Source organism: Myxine glutinosa, chromosome 13 (assembly GCF_964187855.1).
Source record: "Myxine glutinosa chromosome 13, kmMyxGlut1.1, whole genome shotgun sequence".
NCBI lineage: Eukaryota > Metazoa > Chordata > Myxini > Myxiniformes > Myxinidae > Myxine > Myxine glutinosa.
The window spans coordinates 98,286,444-98,306,361 of record NC_136273.1 but is presented as its reverse complement, the minus strand read 5'-3'; the positions used below and the strand labels follow the sequence as shown (position 1 = coordinate 98,306,361).

Below are 19,918 nucleotides of genomic sequence, written 5' to 3'. Positions count from 1 at the left end.
AACATACAAAGCCCGTCTACGTCCGCTTTGAATTCAGACTTCTTCCTTCACTTCTTCCTCTTCTTCGCATGCCAAACATGATGAAAACAGTGGAAAAAAATACAAAACAAATGACGATTCCGGGCAACTTTAACCTTTTGACCTCAAAATCAATACCGGTAGGCTTCATGACAATATGCAAACCCTGCTCAAATTTCAAGTCAATCGGATGAAATTAGACGATTTTATGCAACCTTGACCTTTGACCTTTGGATTTAAAAAAAACAATCAGCTTCTATCTTCTGATTGGTGAACCAATTCAGTGACCCAATATGCAAATTCTTAAAGGTACGTGGAATTAAAAAGTTTTTGACATGAATATATCGATTTTAAAGTAATAAACAAACTAGAACGACACTCTTCGACGTCACAAAATCAACCAATATGCCTCCGCCCACATTATTACATAATTATACATATTTGCACCAAGTTTGATTTAAATCCATTCAGCTGGTGTCAAGTATCAGGTTTTTACCTGACATGACCTCTGACCTCACCAAAATTACCTCAATCCTCACCTTTTATGCCAAAATATAATCAATTAATCTATGCATCATAATATATTGTTACTGATCGTGGTTTAGATGTTACGATGGGCCGAGCGGATGGTCCAACCGCGACCTAACAGGATCCCCAATTGGCCCGACTCCCCCAACGTTGACCAGATCGCACCACAGATATTCAATCGGGAAACCTCTAAAGCGACCGAAAGAGAAGGAAAAGAGAAGAAGACAGAGTACGGAGGAAGAACAGATTTATTATACACACACAAGCAAAAATAAATAGCGACCAAAATTATTTACAGCAATGGATGGAAGAAGCAGTCACACAGTGCATCGTTAGCTTATACTATTCAATTTACTTAACCCCAGGACAACGATTAGGACAGATGACGTTCACACTTACACGGGGGATATTGCAGGCAGGTATGGCTTGAGGTGGATTGCTGGAGAGGGAGGCAGGGTCGGAGGCAGCAGCTCTCAATTCCTCGCGTTTTTGGCGGGAAAACCCTCGGCCGCGTATCCGCTGCCGATGCTGTAGACGTCACACGCTGGCTCGGTCACACCTGTTCCTCTCCTTCTGGTGGAGCCGTCTCCCTCCTCTCAGCGCGTCTCTTTAAACCTTGTTTCCTCCCCAAGTATCTCTCCTTTTTGGGTTTGGAGCGTCTCTCGTCTCACAGCTCACAGCTCACTCACAGCTCCTCTCGCAGGTCACCTCTTCTCTCATCTCTTGAAGCAGTCCCTTCCAGTCGCTTTTATTACTCCGGGCGGAATCAAGCCGCCGGCTGCGAGGGCACGCCTACCGGGTCGCTAACCGCGGTGCTGGTTGGCTGTTAGGGCTGTCCGATTCCTCTTTTGATCATGACGACGTGCCACGCCTGTGAGTTGGCGGCTCCTACCCCCCTCTTCTCCGAGATTAGCACATGGGCAATGGCGGCTTGCAGGATTGAACACCACTCGCACCGCTTTTGAAAGGAACTTTGGAGAGCGGAGATGATTGGGGAAATTGAAAGGGCCTACGCTTATTTCGTTTGATACAATGCAGAGTCAATCTAGTGGGAAACACATATTTAGCCTACATAGAATAAGGAAATACACTATTTAAAAAGATATATCGTGGCCTGTGTGTAAGTTTCATGGAATTACCTAGGAGGACGGCTGCGACCATTATTTACATTACGAGGGTGTTACACACAACAAAACCATACTTTTCACATTCGTTACACTTCCTCCAAAATTGTTACACTTCTCAAAAACCGTTACACTTCTCAAATTCGTTACACTTCTCAAAACCGTTACACTGCTCAAATTCGTTACACTTCTCAAAACCGTTACAATATACTTATACCAAGTTTGTTCAAAATCCCATCACTTGTTCACAAGTTGCCACGGCAACATAATTGTTACTTCATATGACCTCTGACCTTTGAACTCCTGACCCCAAAATTTAACGAGTTCATGTTTACAACATTGTACATACCTGTACCAAGTTTGATTTAAACCCCTTCACCTGTTCTCAAGTTCAGAATTGCAACTGCAGAATTGCCGAACAGAAACAACAGTCCCAATGACTAAAAAGGTGTTCTTTGCTAAAAACGTTTCATTAAAAAACCGCGTCTCCGAGCAGTTCCCATGGAAGTATGAATTAAGTTAAAAACGATTATTAAGTTAAATAAATTAAAAAACTATCACAGAATGAGAATCACAGCCTCGCTTTAAAAAATGAATATATACACCGAGTTATAAAATTACACGATATGGTAAGTTTTGTCAGATTTCACTACATATTTGGAGATTATTTAGTCCACAGAATCCAATCCTCATATCCAAATCCAGATTTTGATGATATGCTTCAATTATGTAATGATTAATCGATCGTGTTTCCAAGGCAAGGCATGTTTGAGTAGGCCGAAACAAAATGGAGGCTTAAGAACCCAGCGAGGTGCAGTGGAATGACCAAGATGGCGGGCCGCATATTGGTAAGCCACCACATCGGGTTTTTTTCTGATGAGCACCTCGTTAATCATCTTCAAAAAGGGTGTTATAACAAACCCAAACACCCAGTTTTCATTATTGCAATATGTTGGAGGTCCAGGTGTATGCATGCAAAGTTTGGGGCGCTAGGTTTCATGGTTTTGGAGTTATGGAGGAGACAGATGGACAGATGGATGGACGGACAAACACTGCGTTTTATTATTATTATAGATATCTGTATCAAGTTTGAATTATATCACTTCAGCCATCTTCAAGTTATAGACCTATTACAAACATTGACCTCTTGACCCTAAAATCGAATCAGTTATTATTTATATCATAATACATACCTGCACCAAGTTTGAATTATATCACTTCAGCCGTTCTCATGTTATAGGCCTATTACAGACTTTGACCTTAGACCTCTTGACTCCAAAATCAAATACGTTCATCTTTTTCATCCTAATAGAGATTCCGCTTCCGGTCCCTCGAGCGACGGGGCTTGCTTTGATCTCTCCACGGCATCAAAGTTTGAGTGTTTTCCCGTTTGTTTCTTTGTCAAATTTCCGCTGCGTATTTTGTTGTGTATGTGTTATTGTGTGTTTCTATTTGGTTTTGGTTTTGTAGTTGTTGCAAATTTGTGTGTAATCAGTCGTTTCTTTGTCCGCGCCTCGTGCGGCCTGGTGTCTCGTGCAGCCTCCTCGTCTCGACTTGTGCCCCGCCCCCTATATTCTCGTTTGTTCTTTCACCTCTGCTCCTGCTTTCTCAAATCCACGTTCTCACTTAGAGACTTTTCCTGGATTGTTTTCATGGTTTTGTTTAAATATTTATTTAAATATGTTTAAACCGCAGCGGTGATCCCGCCCCCCCCCCCCCCACCCCAGGATTTCCATGTTTTAAACGTTTCCCAGTGTGTACCCTGCATAAGAATAGGTACGCCGTATCCCTGCGTGTCGTAGGAGGCGACTAAGAGGGTTGGCGTCAGGAAGGGCATCCGGCCATAAAAAACATTGCCTCAAAAAGAGAACCATGACAATTACAACTACATGTGGGCAGGGTACAGCCCGAAGTGGAGATCGGTTTCTGAGGTTTGGGACATGGAATGTAGGGACAATGACAGGGAGATCAGGAGAAGTGGTGGAAGTATTGGTCAGAAGAAGAGTGGACATATGTTGTGTGCAAGAGACGAGATGGAAGGGAAGTGGTGTGAGAATGGTGAAGGGTAGGCAGGGACAGAAATACAAGTTTGTGTGGCAAGGGTGCCCGGAGGGCGTGAATGGTGTTGGTGTCCTGTTTTCTGAGGAGTTTGTAGACAGTGTGGTGAGTGTGACTAGAGTGAGTGATAGGTTGATGATGGTGAAAATGATGATTGGAAAGCTCTTGGTGAACGTCATCTCGGGATATGCTCCGCAGGTTGGTCGGAGCGATGAAGAGAAGGACAAGTTCTGGTGTGCGATAGAGAAGCTGATGGAAAACGTGAAAGATGAGGAAGTTGTTGTGGTAGGAAGAGACCTAAATGGACATGTGGGAAGGAGTATGGACGGTTTTGAGGGAGTTCATGGGGGTTACGGATATGGTGTGAGAAATGGAGAAGGTGAAAGGATTTTGGAGTTTGCTGATGGAGCTGATTTGTTGATTTGTAATACTCAGTTCCAGAAAGAGGATAATAAGCTTGTTACATACACGTCAGGTGGGTCGACGACAACCGTTGACTACCTGATGGTGAGTAGGCGAGATAGGGGGCACCTCCGAGACACAAAGGTGATCCCGGGGGAGGAGGCTGTTTCACAGCACCACTTGGTTGTCTGCGACGTCAGGGTGAAAGGTGCGAGGAGAGCTCGGCGGGTGAAGTACCAACCGAGAATGAAGGTGTGGAGGTTGAAAGAGGTGACAGTAAGGGAGGCATTAAAAGAGAGGCTGAGTAGGGTCGAGGATGATGTGGTTGAGCTTGAAAGTGGTTGGATGTCAATGAAAGTTGTCTGTTGGGAGCCGTTGGTGAGGTATGTGGATGGACAAAAGGACCACCGAGGCACTCGGAAACATGGTGGTGGGATGATGAAGTTGGAAAGAGGATTGACGAGAAGAGGAAGAAGTTCAAGGAGTGGCAGAAGGCGAAGGGTACGGGAGCAGAAACAGCAGAGCATGAAAGTTATAAGGCAGCCAGGAAGGCTGCAAAGAAAGAGGTAGCAAAGGCGCAGGAGGCATGTAGGAAAATGTTCGGAGAACGCTTGGATTCGGAAGAGGGTCAGAAAGCAGTATTCAGGATTGCAAAGCAGATAGCGAAAGAGAGGTGTGATGTGATGGGGGTGAGCTGCTTGAAGGATGAAGTGGGACAAATCGTTGTCGACCCAGATGGAATTAAAGGAAGATGGAAAAGATATATGGAAATGCTGTTGAATACAGAGAATGAATGGGATGGCAACATAGAGAGTAACCCAGTTTTAGGACCGGCAGAGAAGATAACTGAGAAGGAAGTTGAGGAAGCGATAAAAGCAATGAAGGGTAGAAAAGCGGGAGGGCCGACGGGAGTTGTGGGAGATATGTTGAAGGCAGCAGGAAGTTGGGGTGTGAAGAGAATGACAGAGATCTGTAATCTGGTGGTGAAAGAAGGCCGCATTCCAGTGGATTGGGAACTGAGTACCCTCGTCCCTCTATACAAGGGGAAAGGTGACCCTCTGGAGTGTGGCTCATACCGAGCGATAAAGTTATTGGAGCATGGAATGAAGGTATTGGAAAGGGTGTTGGAGAGGAGGATAAGGAAGAAAGTGAAGATCGACGAAATGCAGTTTGGATTTATGCCAGGAAGAGGAACGACAGACGCACTTTTCATTGTGAGGCAGTTGCAGGAGAAGTACATGGAGAAGAGGAAGAAGTTGTTTCTTGGGTTTGTTGATCTGGAGAAAGCATTCGATCGGGTTCCACACAAAGTATTGACATGGGCATTGAGGAAGTTAGGAGTGGAGGAATGGTTGATCAGAGTAGTGATGGCAATGTACAAAAGAGCGCGCACAGCTGTAAGGACAAAGGACGGGAACAGTGGTGAGTTTGAGGTGAAGGTGGGAGTGCATCAGGGGTCGGTACTAAGTCCACTACTATTTGTAGCTGTGATGGAGGTGCTGGCTCAGAACGTAAAGGAGGGTTTACCGTGGGAGTTGTAGTATGCAGATGATCTGGTGTTGATTGCGGAAAGTATGGATGGACTGAAGGAAAAGATGAACACGTGGAAGGAATGTATGGAGACAAAAGGTCTGAAGGTGAATATCGGAAAGACGAAGGTGATGGCAAGTGGTAAAGCATGTGGTGAGGTGGAAAGAACTGGGAAGTGGCCCTGTGCTGTGTGTAGGAAGGGTGTCGGAGTGAACTCCATTCAGTGTACAATGTGCGCTGAGTGGGTTCATCAAAAATGTAGTGGTCTGAGAGGGTCATTAACCAGTGTGGCAGCTACATTCAAATGTAAGGTGTGCACAGAGGGAGCTGCAGATGGAGGAAATGTTGAGTTGGATCTTGGAGACGGCGTGAAGCTGGAATGTGTGAAAACATTTTGCTACCTCGGAGACATGCTGAATGGAGAAGGTGGATCGGACTCGGCAACGGTTGCTCGAGTGAGATGTGCATGGAAGAAGTTTCGGGAATTGAGTGGCGTGCTGATGATGAGGGGAGTGTCGTTGAAGCTGAAGGGAAAGGTGTATGCTGCATGTGTGAGAAGTGTTATGATTTATGGGAGCGAGACATGGGTAATGAACGTAGAGCAGCAACGAAGGTTGGAAAGGGTGGAAATGCGAATGGTTCGACGGATGTGCGGAGTATCGTTGAGAGAGAGGAAGACAAATGATGAATTGCGAAAGATGATGGGAATAGAGCCTGTGATTGATGCTGTGAAGAGGAACAGGTTGAGATGGTTTGGTCATGTGTTGAGGAAGGATGAAAGTGACTGGTTGAGAAGAGTGATGGAAATGAATGTAGAAGGAAGTAGAAGACGGGGAAGACCGAGAAAGACTTGGCTAAAGATGGTGGAAGAAGAAATGCGGGCAAGGGGGTTAACAAGGAGAGATGCAGAAAATAGGGCAAAATGGAGAAGATTGTCATGGGGACCGCAAGGCTAACCCCCGCTCTAGCAGGGAAAATGGCCTTTAAAATGCATGTTGTTGTTGCATGTTGTTTTCATCCTAATACATACAGTCACATGAAAAAGTAAGTACACGCCATGTAAAGTTTTGACTTTTTCAACATATTTCAACAAACAGCTATTTGATCTTCATTTCAACAATATTGATAGATAAAGGTGATATAATATAACAAATATCATGAAACATTTACATTTTGTAGTCCATTGTATAATTTAAATAAACATAAATGTAAATTTCGCATGTGGAAAAAGTAAGTACACCCCTACATTTATCACTACTTCAAAAACCTAAATTAGAATCAGGTGCACCAGCTCAGGTGCAAATGATTAGAACATCGTTAGAGAGGATCTTGGAGGAACCTGTCTTATTTAAACCTCAGACATTTAGTTTGGTTTGCTCTTTGTTGTTGAAGTGTGCGGCATCACCATGCCTAGATCAAAAGAGCTCTCTGAGGCTGAGCTCATGAGCTCATCTTGAGGGCAAGATAGAATCGATCACTGGGATGAAAGTTTTAAAAGTCTGACGTATCAAGCTCTCACTCGAGCCCATCATCGGAGACAGAATTAAACCAGATGGTATTCATAAAATACTTCGTCTGTGCAGTCAACTTGGTGCGAGCCAACTGTTCTGTTTTTGAAGGTTTTTTTTTTCTTTGATCCAATATGGCTGCCAGACCACGTGAGCGATGACATCATAAGTTTATATTTTCTAATATAATTGTTGCATAGATCACGCTCAACAAATTTCAAACTGATCAGACTAAGCGTTGTCCCAGTCGAATTATGCCGTCATAATTATGGCACCAATGACGTCATCGTTAACAACACCTATTCCCCTCCCCATATGAAGTTCTTTACAATGAGCCACGTTTCAATTTTTTCCATAGAGCTGTTTTGGAGATATAGAGGTGCAACGTTTTTCGGTTTTTCCAAGATGGTGACTGTACCACAAGACCTATGATGTCATGATTATCATTACGATATTCTATAGGAGGAGGCGCTTCTATAGTGAAAAATTCGTGTCAATCGGACCAACAGTTGCAGAACTCAGTGTTTGCACTGGGCTCCAAGGGACACCATGGTGTCCAGGTTCAGAAACCCACCAATCAGGGTGAAAGGGACGGAGTTACGGGCTCTATCAATCTGGAGCCAGGAGACCTCCAAGATTTACCCCCTCCCCCTTGGAGGGTGAACAAAGGGATTTTAAAAGATAAAAATATAGTCACGTGAAAAAGCTGAATGCCTCAAGTCTGTGTTTGCCTCTAAATCTTGTGTCCCAAACCCATCCCTCTCTGTACCCACTGTACCCAGTCGTACCCAGCTGCACCTGGACTCTGTGTCCTTTCCTCCTGACAAGGTGGAAAAGTTTCTGTCAACCCTCGACTCTGATTCTGCAACTGGACATGGCGGCATCAGCCCACGGGTCCTAAAATCCTGTTCTTCCGCTCTATCACACCCTCTCTCTGTTCTCTTCACCCTCTCTTTTGCTCAAGGTCATCTACCATCTGCTTGGAAATCAGCCAACATCACCGCCTTACACAAAAAATGTGCAAAAACAGATCCTTGCAACTCCAGCCCAATCAGCCTTCTCCCATTTATCAGCAAAGTCATGGAATCCATCATTGCTTCGGATATGAAATCTTTCCTCTTCTCCAATGGCTTGATCTCTGATCATCAATTTGGTTTCAGACCAGGTCACTCTACTCTGGACATGCTGCTTCTGCTGTCTCAACAATGGATGGAGGTCCTCAATGCCAAACAGGAAATTGGAGTTGTCTCCCTTGATATATCACGTGCCTTCGATATGGTCTAGCACCCAGCTCTGCTCACCAAACTCTCCTCCTTTGGTATCCATGGAAATCTCCACGCATGGCTGGCGGACTTCCTCTCTAGTCGCAGTCAACGTGTGGCCCTGAATGGGTTTCTCTCATATCCTCTTCCTGTTCAGGCTGGAGTTCCCCAAGGCAGTGTTCTGGGCCCTGTGCTTTTTCTGGTCTTCATCAATGATCTCTCTGACTCTCTTGAAAATCCTCTCTATCTCTTTGCTGATGACTCTACTCTCTGCCGCTCCATTCCTCATCCCTCAGATCAGCAGTCTGCAGCCTCCTCACTCTCTGCAGACCTGGACAAAATCACAGACTGGGAAAACAAGTGGAACATGTCTTTCAATCCTGACAAATCTCACACTCTTACGATGTCTCTCCGAAAAGACCGACTGGACAACCCTCCCATCCACTTTCGGAATAATCCTCTCCAAGAGGTTCTGTCACTCAAGCTTTTGGGTCTCACTATCTGCCATGATCTTTCCTGGGAAAACCACATTTCCAAGCTGGCCTTCAAAGCCAGTCGTCGACTGGGCATCCTCTGTCATGCGAAGTCCTTCCTTGGCACACCTGAGCTCCTCACAACATACAAGGCTTTCATCCGCAGCTCAATGGAGTACTCCTCTCCCCCTCTGGGCTGGTGCTCCTGCCTCACACCTAGCTCATCTTCACGCTGTTGAAACCAAAGCGTTCAGACTCATTGGAATCCCCCGCGATGAAGCTATCTCCGAGGGTCTTTCACTTACTCACCGCAGGCAGGTTGGTGGTCTTTCCATCTTCTATCGACTCCCCCCCCCCCAGCTCTCTCTGGGCTCTGTCCCCCAAATATTCCTACAGGTCGCACAAGATCTGCCTGCAACCTCTTATGGTTAAACTGCCAAAATCAAGACTCTCTGCTCACCTTCACTCCTTCACTCCTTCATTCCTCTTTTCTCCCGCCTCTGGAACAAACTCCCTCACCCTCTTCAATCCCACTCCTCCCTCCAGGTCTTTAAAACAGCTGTTCACCACCATCTCTTATGTTCCCCCATCCAAAACCTTGATGTTTTCTACCTCCGCTAATTTCACCCCAAATCCACTTTTTTGAAATACCAACTTCTTTCCTGGAAGTCCTTGGTGTCCTTGTGTTTTATACTTCTCCCACCCCCTCCCCCTTCCCACGCCTCCTCCCCCCAAGCCCTCTCCCTCCCACACATCTCCCGATGTCCCTGCTCTCAAATGTTGTGTTTGTGTGATTCCCCTTCTCTCCCCATCTTGTCTACCACTCCCTCTTTTTATTTATTTTGTTTGTCTGTTTGATTTTTTTGGGGGGGGATAAATGTTAGCTCTTTCACGAGCCTCGATTCTGTATTTTAAAAAAAACAAACAAAAAAAAAACGCGTACCTGGCTGGTATCAAACATACGGTATCAAACGCATACCTAGCTGGTATCAAACATACGGTATCAAACGCGTACCTCGCTGATATCAAACATACTGTATCAAGCGTGTACCTGGCTGGTGTCAAACATACGGTATCAAATGCGTACCTCGGTGGTATCAAACATACGGTATCAAACGTGTAGCTGGCTGTGCAACCTCGAGTAATCTTCACCTCCCGCCGTCTGCTCACGTCAGTCAACAAGGATGTGCGGCCCACCTCACAAATGAGCAAAGTTATCTATGAGTTTAAGTGCTGATGTGAAGCTCGGTACGTGGGCCGTACAACCTGAAGGTTTGCTGATCGTATCAAACATGTCCGGGTGTCCCCTTGGCGATTTTAGGAAATAACTTGGGAGTGAAGACTCAACCGGGACAAGCATGCAAGAACGTTCAGGGACTGTCGAACATTTCTTCTTCTTCTTCTGCCATTGCACTGCACTTGGATGCCAACCCTGATAGTGCAGACCAGTACAATGCAGATATGTTCAAGATATTGAGCCGAGGTCGGAGTACGTTACATCTACGTGTTGTCGCGTCCCCGGGGTTAAGACCCCTGGGTGACGGATGACCGAAACGAGCTTTACTCCGAGGCGTATTTCGAACTTGGCAGGATTGTCTTTGGCACGCGCAGGAAAGGCCCAAAGCCTTATCTGATTGGGAACACATGGGGTTAATCTGAACCCACAGAACAAAAACGAAACAAGATACACAAGTAAAATCCAACAAACATAAATTTATTTACAGTAATGTAAAAGACAACGAAAGGTGAGGTAAACTAAAATTCCCAGGATGAGGATCCTCCACTCCGACTCATATACAGACAAGGGAATCATAAAAGAAAAGAAAATAATGTTGGTCATGCAGCCACTTAGCTCTGGTCGCAATGCAGGGCTTGGAGGTCGTCGCCTCGAACCACCACGCGGGAAACGCACAAATGGTGCGGAGTCGCTTTTTCATCACACACTGACCTTGAGGTAATCCGTCAGGCAGCCCTCCTTCGCTAACAGGGCTCCGATGATCTCTCCGGCGCAGACAGACGAGCGCCCGTCGTCCTCCCACGCAAAACAACCAAGTGACCGCCACAATCAAGACCAGGACAAGAGCAGAAGGCAAACACAGCCGTTCTCTTGAAAGCCAGCACAAAAAGGGACTGTGACCGCCTCCAACGAACGCCAGGACCAGAAGAGGGGGGAAAATGTCGTCTCCTCTTGCTTTTTCTCAGAGCGTCCCCATGACATCATAGTCTTGACCAATCGCCCAGCGCCGTTGAATCGTCCCAAACAATCGTTCTTCGGGGCGTGGCCTCACAGCCATTCTTGACGCCTAATGACGAAGCTCGGGGCGTGGCCTGTCAATTCCGGTCCTCCGAGGCGGAGACTAGCCGTCCTGAGGGAATGTTCGGATGACGTCGGGATTTACTTGCCGATTGGCAAATGTGCTGGTCTATGGCGGCGTGGTTGGCTAATGGAGCCCATCGCCTGGCCAGCTGAGTTTTATAAGAACATTAGGGAAAAATCACAGGGAGGCAAAATACATACTGGGGATTATTAACCATAAGCCCTATAATTAATTAGCACAAAACTACCCTCCTTATGGCGACATGCAAACACTCTTAACCTGAATATTTACGCTGCTTATGTACAGTAAAACGGGCTTTCCACGAGTTACATGGTCCATACTAAAACCAACACATTCCTACTTTCCGAAGATATTTCATGCCGACCTCCACAAACGTAACAAACGCCCCCCCAACTCCCCTCAGAACCGTAGCTCTTGCAAAGTTCAATGCAGGCGTTTACCGTTTCAGCCTTAACACTCAACGAATCACACTTAATTAGCCTATGAAAGGTTAGGAGGGGCTGTGGGAAGCGACACTGCACAGATATATGTAGAGAGCGCACACACACACACACACACACACACACACACACACACACACACACACACACACACACACACACACACACACACACACACACACACACACACACACACACTATAACGATATGATCAGTCGCACAGTCGGCATTGAAAGAGACAACAAAAGAAGGGATGTATTTCAGCCACTGTCACTCACGTGAGAAGACCATTCCCACCTCGTTCTGTTCAGTTCAGGTGTGCATCAATGAGCACACCGTCACCATCACCTGGCACGAATGAGCACACCGTCACCATCACCTGGCATGAATGAGCACACCGTCACCATCACCTGGCACGAATGAGCACACCGTCACCATAATCTGGCACGAATGAGCAGACCGTCACCATCACCTGGCACGAATGAGCACACTGTCACCATCACCTGGCATGAATGAGCACACTGTCACCATCACCTGGCAAGAATGAGCACACCGTCACCATCACCTGGCACGAAAGAGCACACCGTCACCATCACCTGGCACGAATGAGCACACCGTCACCATCACCTGGCATGAATGAGCACACCGTCACCATCACCTGACACGAATGAGCACACCGTCACCATCACCTGGCACGAATGAGCACACCGTCACCATCACCTGACACGAATGAGCACACCGTCACCATCACCTGGCACGAATGAGCACACAGTCACCATCACCTGGCACGAATGAGCACACCGTCACCATCACCTGGCACGAATGAGCACACCGTCACCATCACCTGGCACGAATGATCACACCGTCACCATCACCTGACATGAATGAGCACACCGTCACCATCACCTGGCACGAATGAGCACACCGTCACCATCACCTGGCACCAATGAGCACACCGTCACCATCGCCTGACACGAATGAGCACACAGTCACCATCACCTGGCACGAATGAGCACACCGTCACCATCACCTGGCACGAATGATCACACCGTCACCATCACCGGACACGAATGAGCACACAGTCACCATCACCTGGCACGAATGAGCACACCGTCACCATCACCTGGCACGAATGATCACACCGTCACCATCACCTGACACGAATGAGTACACCGTTACCATCACCTGACACGAATGAGCAGACCGTCACCATCACCTGACACGAATGAGCACACCGTCACCATCACCTGGCACGAATGAGCACACCGTCACCATCACCTGACACGAGCCAGTACCGGTAACAGGAGTGTTGAGGCGTCAATGAGTCAAATTTAACGTTTGTAACGTGTCAGACTCGGACGCTTTCCCAATGGATTCCCATGAGTAAATCAGCCGAATATGTTGACTAAATGACCGACTCACTGGTGCTATGAGGTGTTCACGCAGGTGAGCACAAGACACCTGTGAATTTGGGCCAATTTCCTGGTTCGAACTCACAAGTATCGAAGAGCATCGGCCCCAAAGTAAAACAAATCGTCCATCAGGCCAAGGTAAAAAATAAACAAACAATAGGAAATAAACAAACAATATGAAATAAAGAAACAATAGGAAATAAGGAAACAATAGGAAATAAACAAACAATAGGAAATAAACAAGCAATAGGAAATAAACAAACAATAAGAAATAAACAAACAAAAGGATGTAAATAAACAATAGGAAATAAACAAAATATAGGAAATAAACAAACAATAGGAAATAAACAAACAATAAGAAATAAACAAACAAAAGGATGTAAATAAACAATAGGAAATAAACAAAATATAGGAAATAAACAAACAATAGGAAATAAACAAAATATAGGAAATAAACAAACAATAGGAAATAAACAAACAATAGGAAATAAACAAACAACAGGGAATAAACAAACAATAAGAAATAAACAAACAAAAGGATATAAATAAACATTAGGAAATAAACAAAATATAGGAAATAAACAAACAATAGGAAATAAACAAAATATAGGAAATAAACAAACAATAGGAAATAAATAAACAATAGGAAATAAACAAACAATAGGAAATAAACAAACAATAGGAAATAAACAAACAATAGGAAATAAACAAACAATTGGAAATCAACAAACAATAGGAAATAAACAAACAATAGGAAATAAATAAACAATAGGAAATAAACAAACAATAGGAAATAAACAAACAACAGGGAATAAACAAACAATAAGAAATAAACAAACAAAAGGATATAAATAAACAATAGGAAATAAACAAAATATAGGAAATAAATAAACAATAGGAAATAAGCAAAATATAGGAAATAAACAAACAATAGGAAATAAATAAACAATAGGAAATAAACAAAATATAGGAAATAAACAAACAATAGGAAATAAACACAATAGGAAATAAACAAAATATAGGACATAAACAAGCAATAAGAAATAAACAAAAAAGGATATAAACAAACAATAGGAAATAAACAAAATATAGGAAATAAACAAACAAGAGGAAAAAAACAAAATATAGGAAATAAACAAACAATAGGAAATAAATAAACAATAGGAAATAAACAAACAATAGGAAATAAACAAACAATAGGAAATAAATAAACAATAGGAAATAAACAAATCGCGAGATCTTGGAGACAACGTCACGGATTTTCGAAGCTCCACACGGTCTGCACGTTTTCAAAGTTAAGTCTGTTCACAATTGTATTTTGTCGAAACTGTATTTACCATGTTCACCATGTGAACCTAAAGTGTTGTCCCTTGGAAGTTGCATGGTGTTTATCTTTCATAAATTAATCGTTTTCTCTTTGCCGTGCCGCGTGTGAGGCCTTGCAGCCTTAGGCTTCCCCCATCGAAGTTTGTTCCTTCCTTCGCTGGCTTTGCAAGGTTTTTTGATTTTCCCTTCTCCCCCAAACTTCACCGAACATCAACTCTTTGTCTGACGTTGTAACCCCCCCCCCCCCCCCCCCTAAAAAAAAAACCAAAAAAAAAACCTTTATTTCCCTTTCTCCTCGTGTGCTTTTGTCCCATCGTGTGCTTTTGCCTCTGCCCAAGTGCGCTGTCTCGCCCCACCCCCATTATCCCTTTGCCTTCCACCTTTTGCCCTGTTAAAGTGACTCGTGGTTGTCCCTCTAGGCTCCCTCTTCCCATTGGTATTTTTGTGAATATAAGATTGTTCTTCACGGTTCTGTTTAAATATGTTTAAACTTTCCCCTGGAGTGTTTTATTCAGTGGTTTATTACAACACGCTGTTTTTCTTCCTATTTAAAAGGCTCCTTTCAATTTCCTCTTCAACTCATTCCATTTCAAAAAAATATTCAATCTCTTATAATTCTTTCTCACTGCATGCTCTAAATTCTCATTCATTCCACCCCTCCTCCATCGTTCTTAAACGGATCGCTAACTTGAAATTCACAACAAACCCAATTTGTTATAAATGTTCATCTTTCATTAATCATCCACTTTCTAAACTCCCCCCTTGCCCCTCCCCTCCAAATCTCCCCCCTTGCCCCTCCCCTCCTAAACTCCCCCTTGCCCCTCCCCTCCTAAACTCCCCCCTTGCCCCTCCACTCCTAAACTCCCCCCTTGCCCTTCCCCTCCGAAACTCCCCCCTTGTCCCTTCCATTCAAAACGCCCCCGCAACCCCTCCCCTTCAAATCTCCCCCCCAACCATCCATCCCAAATTCTCCCTCAAAGCTACCTCCTCCCCACTTCGTCTCCCTTCTATCTCATACCTCCACCTCCCCCAACCTTCTACTTTCCTCTGCCCCCCCCACCCCCTCAAACAACCCCTCACTGTGCCTCATCCCATCACCATCAAACCTTTCGTCCTCCTCATCCTTCCCTTTCTTGTAACTCTTCTGTAATCTCTGACACACAATCAACTGCTCTTCCTACCTCCCCCTCTCATCCTTCATCTGACCCTACCCCTCCCCTCCCCTGTCCTGCACCCAATGCTCCCCCTCTCTCCTCATTAACGGTATGGACCTCAAACATCCGGGGCCTTCGCTCAAACCTGATTGATCTCTCCATTCAGGTTGCTTCTGACAATCCAGACTTGATCTGCTTAACAGAAACTTTCCTCCTTCAAGATGTCTCTGATTCCTCAATATCTCTTCCTGGTTACTCCCTCCTCCGGTATGATAGACCTGAGCCTCGTCCTGGTGGTGGGGTGGCTATCTTTATCAAAAACTCTCTTCCTCGTTCTCCTTGCAATTCCCTCTCTCCACCCCACCCCCAGGAGTACCTCTGGCTGCGGCTTCCTCTCCGCTCCCACCTTTTGTTCATATGTGTTCTGTACCATCCTCCAAACAGTGATGACTCCATTTACATTTCGCTGTCGGACAACATGGACCAACTTCTATCAACTCATCCAAACTCTCTCTTCCTCATATGTGGCGACTTCAACTGTCACCATGCCATCTGGCTGGGTGTGGGTTCATCTCTCACCAGCCATGGCACCTCAGCAAAGGACTTCTGCGACTCATTGGGACTGACACAATGTCAATTTCCCGACCCGGATCTCAGTCAATGGAGTATCTTCTCTTCTGGACTTGGTTATGACTAACTTCCCTGCAAATGTCTGCTGCTCTTCTTCTGCTCCAATCAGTTCTTCTGATCATGTGCTTGTTAAAGTGGACATCTCTCTGGCCATTCTCAGCGCCGACGAGTCTGGCATTTCACTCAGGCTGACTGGCTCGGGCTGCAAGCAGCCATCAATCACCTGGACTGGTCTCCCATCTCTACTGCCTCTGACATCAATTCTTCCTGGGAATTCTTCCAAAGCAAACTGCTCTCTCTCATGCACAGATATATCCCATCTCGTCTTCAGTTGTCTTACCCTTCCTCCCGTCCATGGTACACTGAATCTTGTGGTGAGGCAGTTGCCCTGAAACAACTTGCCTTTGCCTCTTGGAAGGCTAATCCAACTGAAGGCAATCTCAGTTCCTTCCACCTAGCTCAGAACAAGTGTGTGTCTACCCTCAGGAGTGCCAGGAAGCACTATCTCTCAACACTCAAGATTGAACTCTCAAACCTGTCTCCTTCCTCCAAATCCTGGTGGCGTCTGGTCAAATCCGTTTTTGGTGTTTGTTCCCCCTCCATCCCCTCCCTTACCTCAAATGGCTACACAGTTAAAACCGCAAGTGACCAAGCCGAATGCCTCAACTCTGTGTTTGCCTCAAAATCTTGTTTCCCAAACCCATCACTCTCTGTTCCCACCTTTCCCAGTCGAACTCAACTGCTCCTGGACACAGTGTCCTTCTCTCCTGACAAGGTGGAGAAGTTTTTGTCAAACCGCGACTCTGATTCTACAACTGGATCAGACGGCATCAGCCCACAGGTCCTAAAATCCTGCTCTGCCGCTCTATCTCAGCCTCTCTCTGTTCTTTTCACCCTCTCTTTTGCTCAAGGTCATCTGCCAGCATCTTGGAAATCAGCAAACATTACCGCTTTACACAAAAAATGTGCAAAAACAGATCCTTGCAACTACAGACCAATCAGCCTGCTTCCAATTATCAGCAAAGTCATGGAATCCATCATTGCTTAGGATATCAAATCCTTCCTCTTCTCCAATGGCTTGATCTCTGATCATCAATTTGGATTCAGACCAGGTCATTCTACTCTGGGCATGTTGCTTCTTCTGTCTCAACAATGGATGGAGGTCCTCAATGCCAAACAGGAAATCAGAGCTGTCACTTGACATATCACGTGCCTTCGATACGGTCTGGCACCCAGCTCTGCTCACCAAACTCTCTTCCTATGGTATCCATGGAAATCTCCACTCATGGCTTGCGGACTTCCTCTCTGGTCGTCGGCAACGTGTGGCCTTGAATGGATTTCTCTCATCTCCCCTTCCTGTTCTGGCTGGAGTTCCCCAAGGTCGTGTTCTGGGCCCTGTGCTATTTCTGGTCTTCATCAATGATCTCCCCGACTCTCTGGAAAATCCTCTCTATCTCTTTGCTGATGACTCCACTATCTGCCGCTCCATTCCTCATCCCTCAGATCGGCAGTCTGCAGCCCCCTCACTCTCTGTAGACCTGGACAAAATCACAGACTGGTCAAACAAGTGGAACATGTCTTTCAATCCTGACAAATCTCACACTCTTACAATGTCTCTCCGAATGGACCAACTGGAAAACCCTCCCATCTACTTTCTCAACAATCCTCTCCAAGAAGTTCTGTTGCTCAAGCTTTTGGGTCTCACTATCTGCCATGATCTTTCTTGGGAAAACCACATTTCCAAGCTGGCCTCCAAAGCCAGTCGCCGACTGAGCATCCTCCATCGTGCGAAGTCCTTCCTTGGCACACCTGAGCTCCTCACCACATACAAGGCTTTCATCCACAGCTCAATGGAATACTGTTCCCCCCTCTGGGCTGGTGCTCCTGCCTCACACCTAGCTCGTCTTCACGCTGTTGAAACCAAAGCATTCAGAATCATTTGAATCTCCCGCGATGAAGCAAACTCCAAGGGTCTTTCACTCACTCACCGCAGGCAGGTTGCTGGTCTTTCTGTCTTCTACCGACTCCTCTCCGGCCTTGCTCCCCCAGCTCTCTCTGTGCTCTGTCCCCCTAATATTCCTTCAGGTCGCACAAGATCTGCCTGCAACGCTCTTATGGTTAAACTGCCAAAATCTCGGCTATCTGCTCACCTTCACTCTTTCATTCCTCTTTTCTCCCCCCTCTGGAACAAACTCCCTCACTCCCTTCAATCCCACTCCTACCTCCAGGTCTTTAAAACAGCTGTTCACAACCATCTCTTATCTTCCCCCATCCAAAACCTTGATCTTTTCTGCCCCCACTAATTCACCCCAGATACACTTTTTTTTTTGGAAATTCCAACTTCTTTCCTGGAAGTCCTTGCAGTGTTCATATGTTTTATACTTCTCCCACCTCCCCCCAAGCCCTCCCCCTCCCACATTTCTCCCAATGTCCCTGCTCTCAAATGTTGTGTTTGTGTCCTTCCCTCTCTCTCCCCATCTTGTCTACCGCTCCGCTTGTTTTTTGTGTTTTGTGTGTCGGTTTCACTTTTTGTGTGATTAATGTTCGCTCTTTCACGAGCCTCGATCTTGTATACAAAAAATATTTTAAAAAATAATAATAGGAAATAAACAAAATACAGGAAAAAACAAACTATAAGAAATAAACAAACAAAAGGATATAAAGAAACAATAGGAAATAAACATAATATAGGAAATAAACATAATATAGGAAATAAACAAACAACAGGAAATAAACAAACAATAGGAAATAAACAAACAATAGGAAATAAACAAAATATAGGAAATAAACAAAATATAGGAAATAAATAAATAGGAAATAAACAAACAATAGGAAATAAATACAATATAGGAAATAAACACACAATAGGAAATAAACAAAATATAGGAAATAAACAAACAATAGGAAATAAACAAACAATAGGAAATAAACAAACAATAGGAAATAAACAAAATATAGGAAATAAACAAAATATAGGAAATAAATAAATAGGAAATAAACAAACAATAGGAAATAAATACAATATAGGAAATAAACACACAATAGGAAATAAACAAAATATAGGAAATAAACAAACAATAGGAAATAAACAAAATATAGGAAATAAACAAACAATAGAAAATAACCAAAATATAGGAAATAAATAAACAACAGGAAATAAACAAACAATAGGCACATTTAGTCCATAACATCGGGACAAAGTCCCCGAGCAACACCCAATCGTTTTAGGCTATGAGTATGCGTGTCAGTTACACCTTGAATATCACCTGAAACATCAAACAGTATCTTACCTGTCTCTCGCATTGACAACGACTCCTTTCAATGGAAACAAAATGCAAACCGTCCGTGATGTTTGTAACAAGACAAGGTTTTTAACAGTCGTTCAAAGACGACGGGGAAACGACGTTTCAGCCTCGGAGTTCAAAGGGATTTTAAAAAAAACCTGAAAACCACCGATGATCACTATCGGCGACTACACCGCGAAAGTGAACATTAAACGCGATGGGAAAACATTCAAAATCAGCATTAAAAACACGAATCAGCACAATACCATCTGGGAATGAATTAAAACGACGAAGTTCAGGTTCAGAAACGAGTCACAGTGAACACTGAAGACGTCACATGTCAACGGATTGAGGTTAATAAACAGGTCCCAGTGAAGATGTCACATGTCAGCCAAATGAGGATAGTAAACAAGTCACAGTGAAGAAGTTA

The 19,918-nt window shown here is 44.7% G+C and overlaps 1 protein-coding gene across 5 annotated transcripts in view; it reads right to left on the bottom strand.

Annotated features, from left to right (window-relative positions):
* Positions 1–19,547, bottom strand: part of LOC137439138 (SUN domain-containing ossification factor) — a 115,221-nt gene extending 95,674 nt beyond the window's left edge. For 2 of the 5 annotated variants that reach the window (XM_068134855.2, XM_068134859.2), the window contains exon 1: positions 11,961–12,061. The gene's annotated coding sequence lies outside the window, so the exon portion shown is untranslated. Of the gene's footprint in view, positions 1–11,960; positions 12,062–19,494 lie in introns of those variants that run through there. The other 3 variants (XM_068134856.2, XM_068134857.2, XM_078767809.1) reach the window with 3 other exon arrangements.
* Positions 19,548–19,918: the final 371 nt, after the last annotated feature.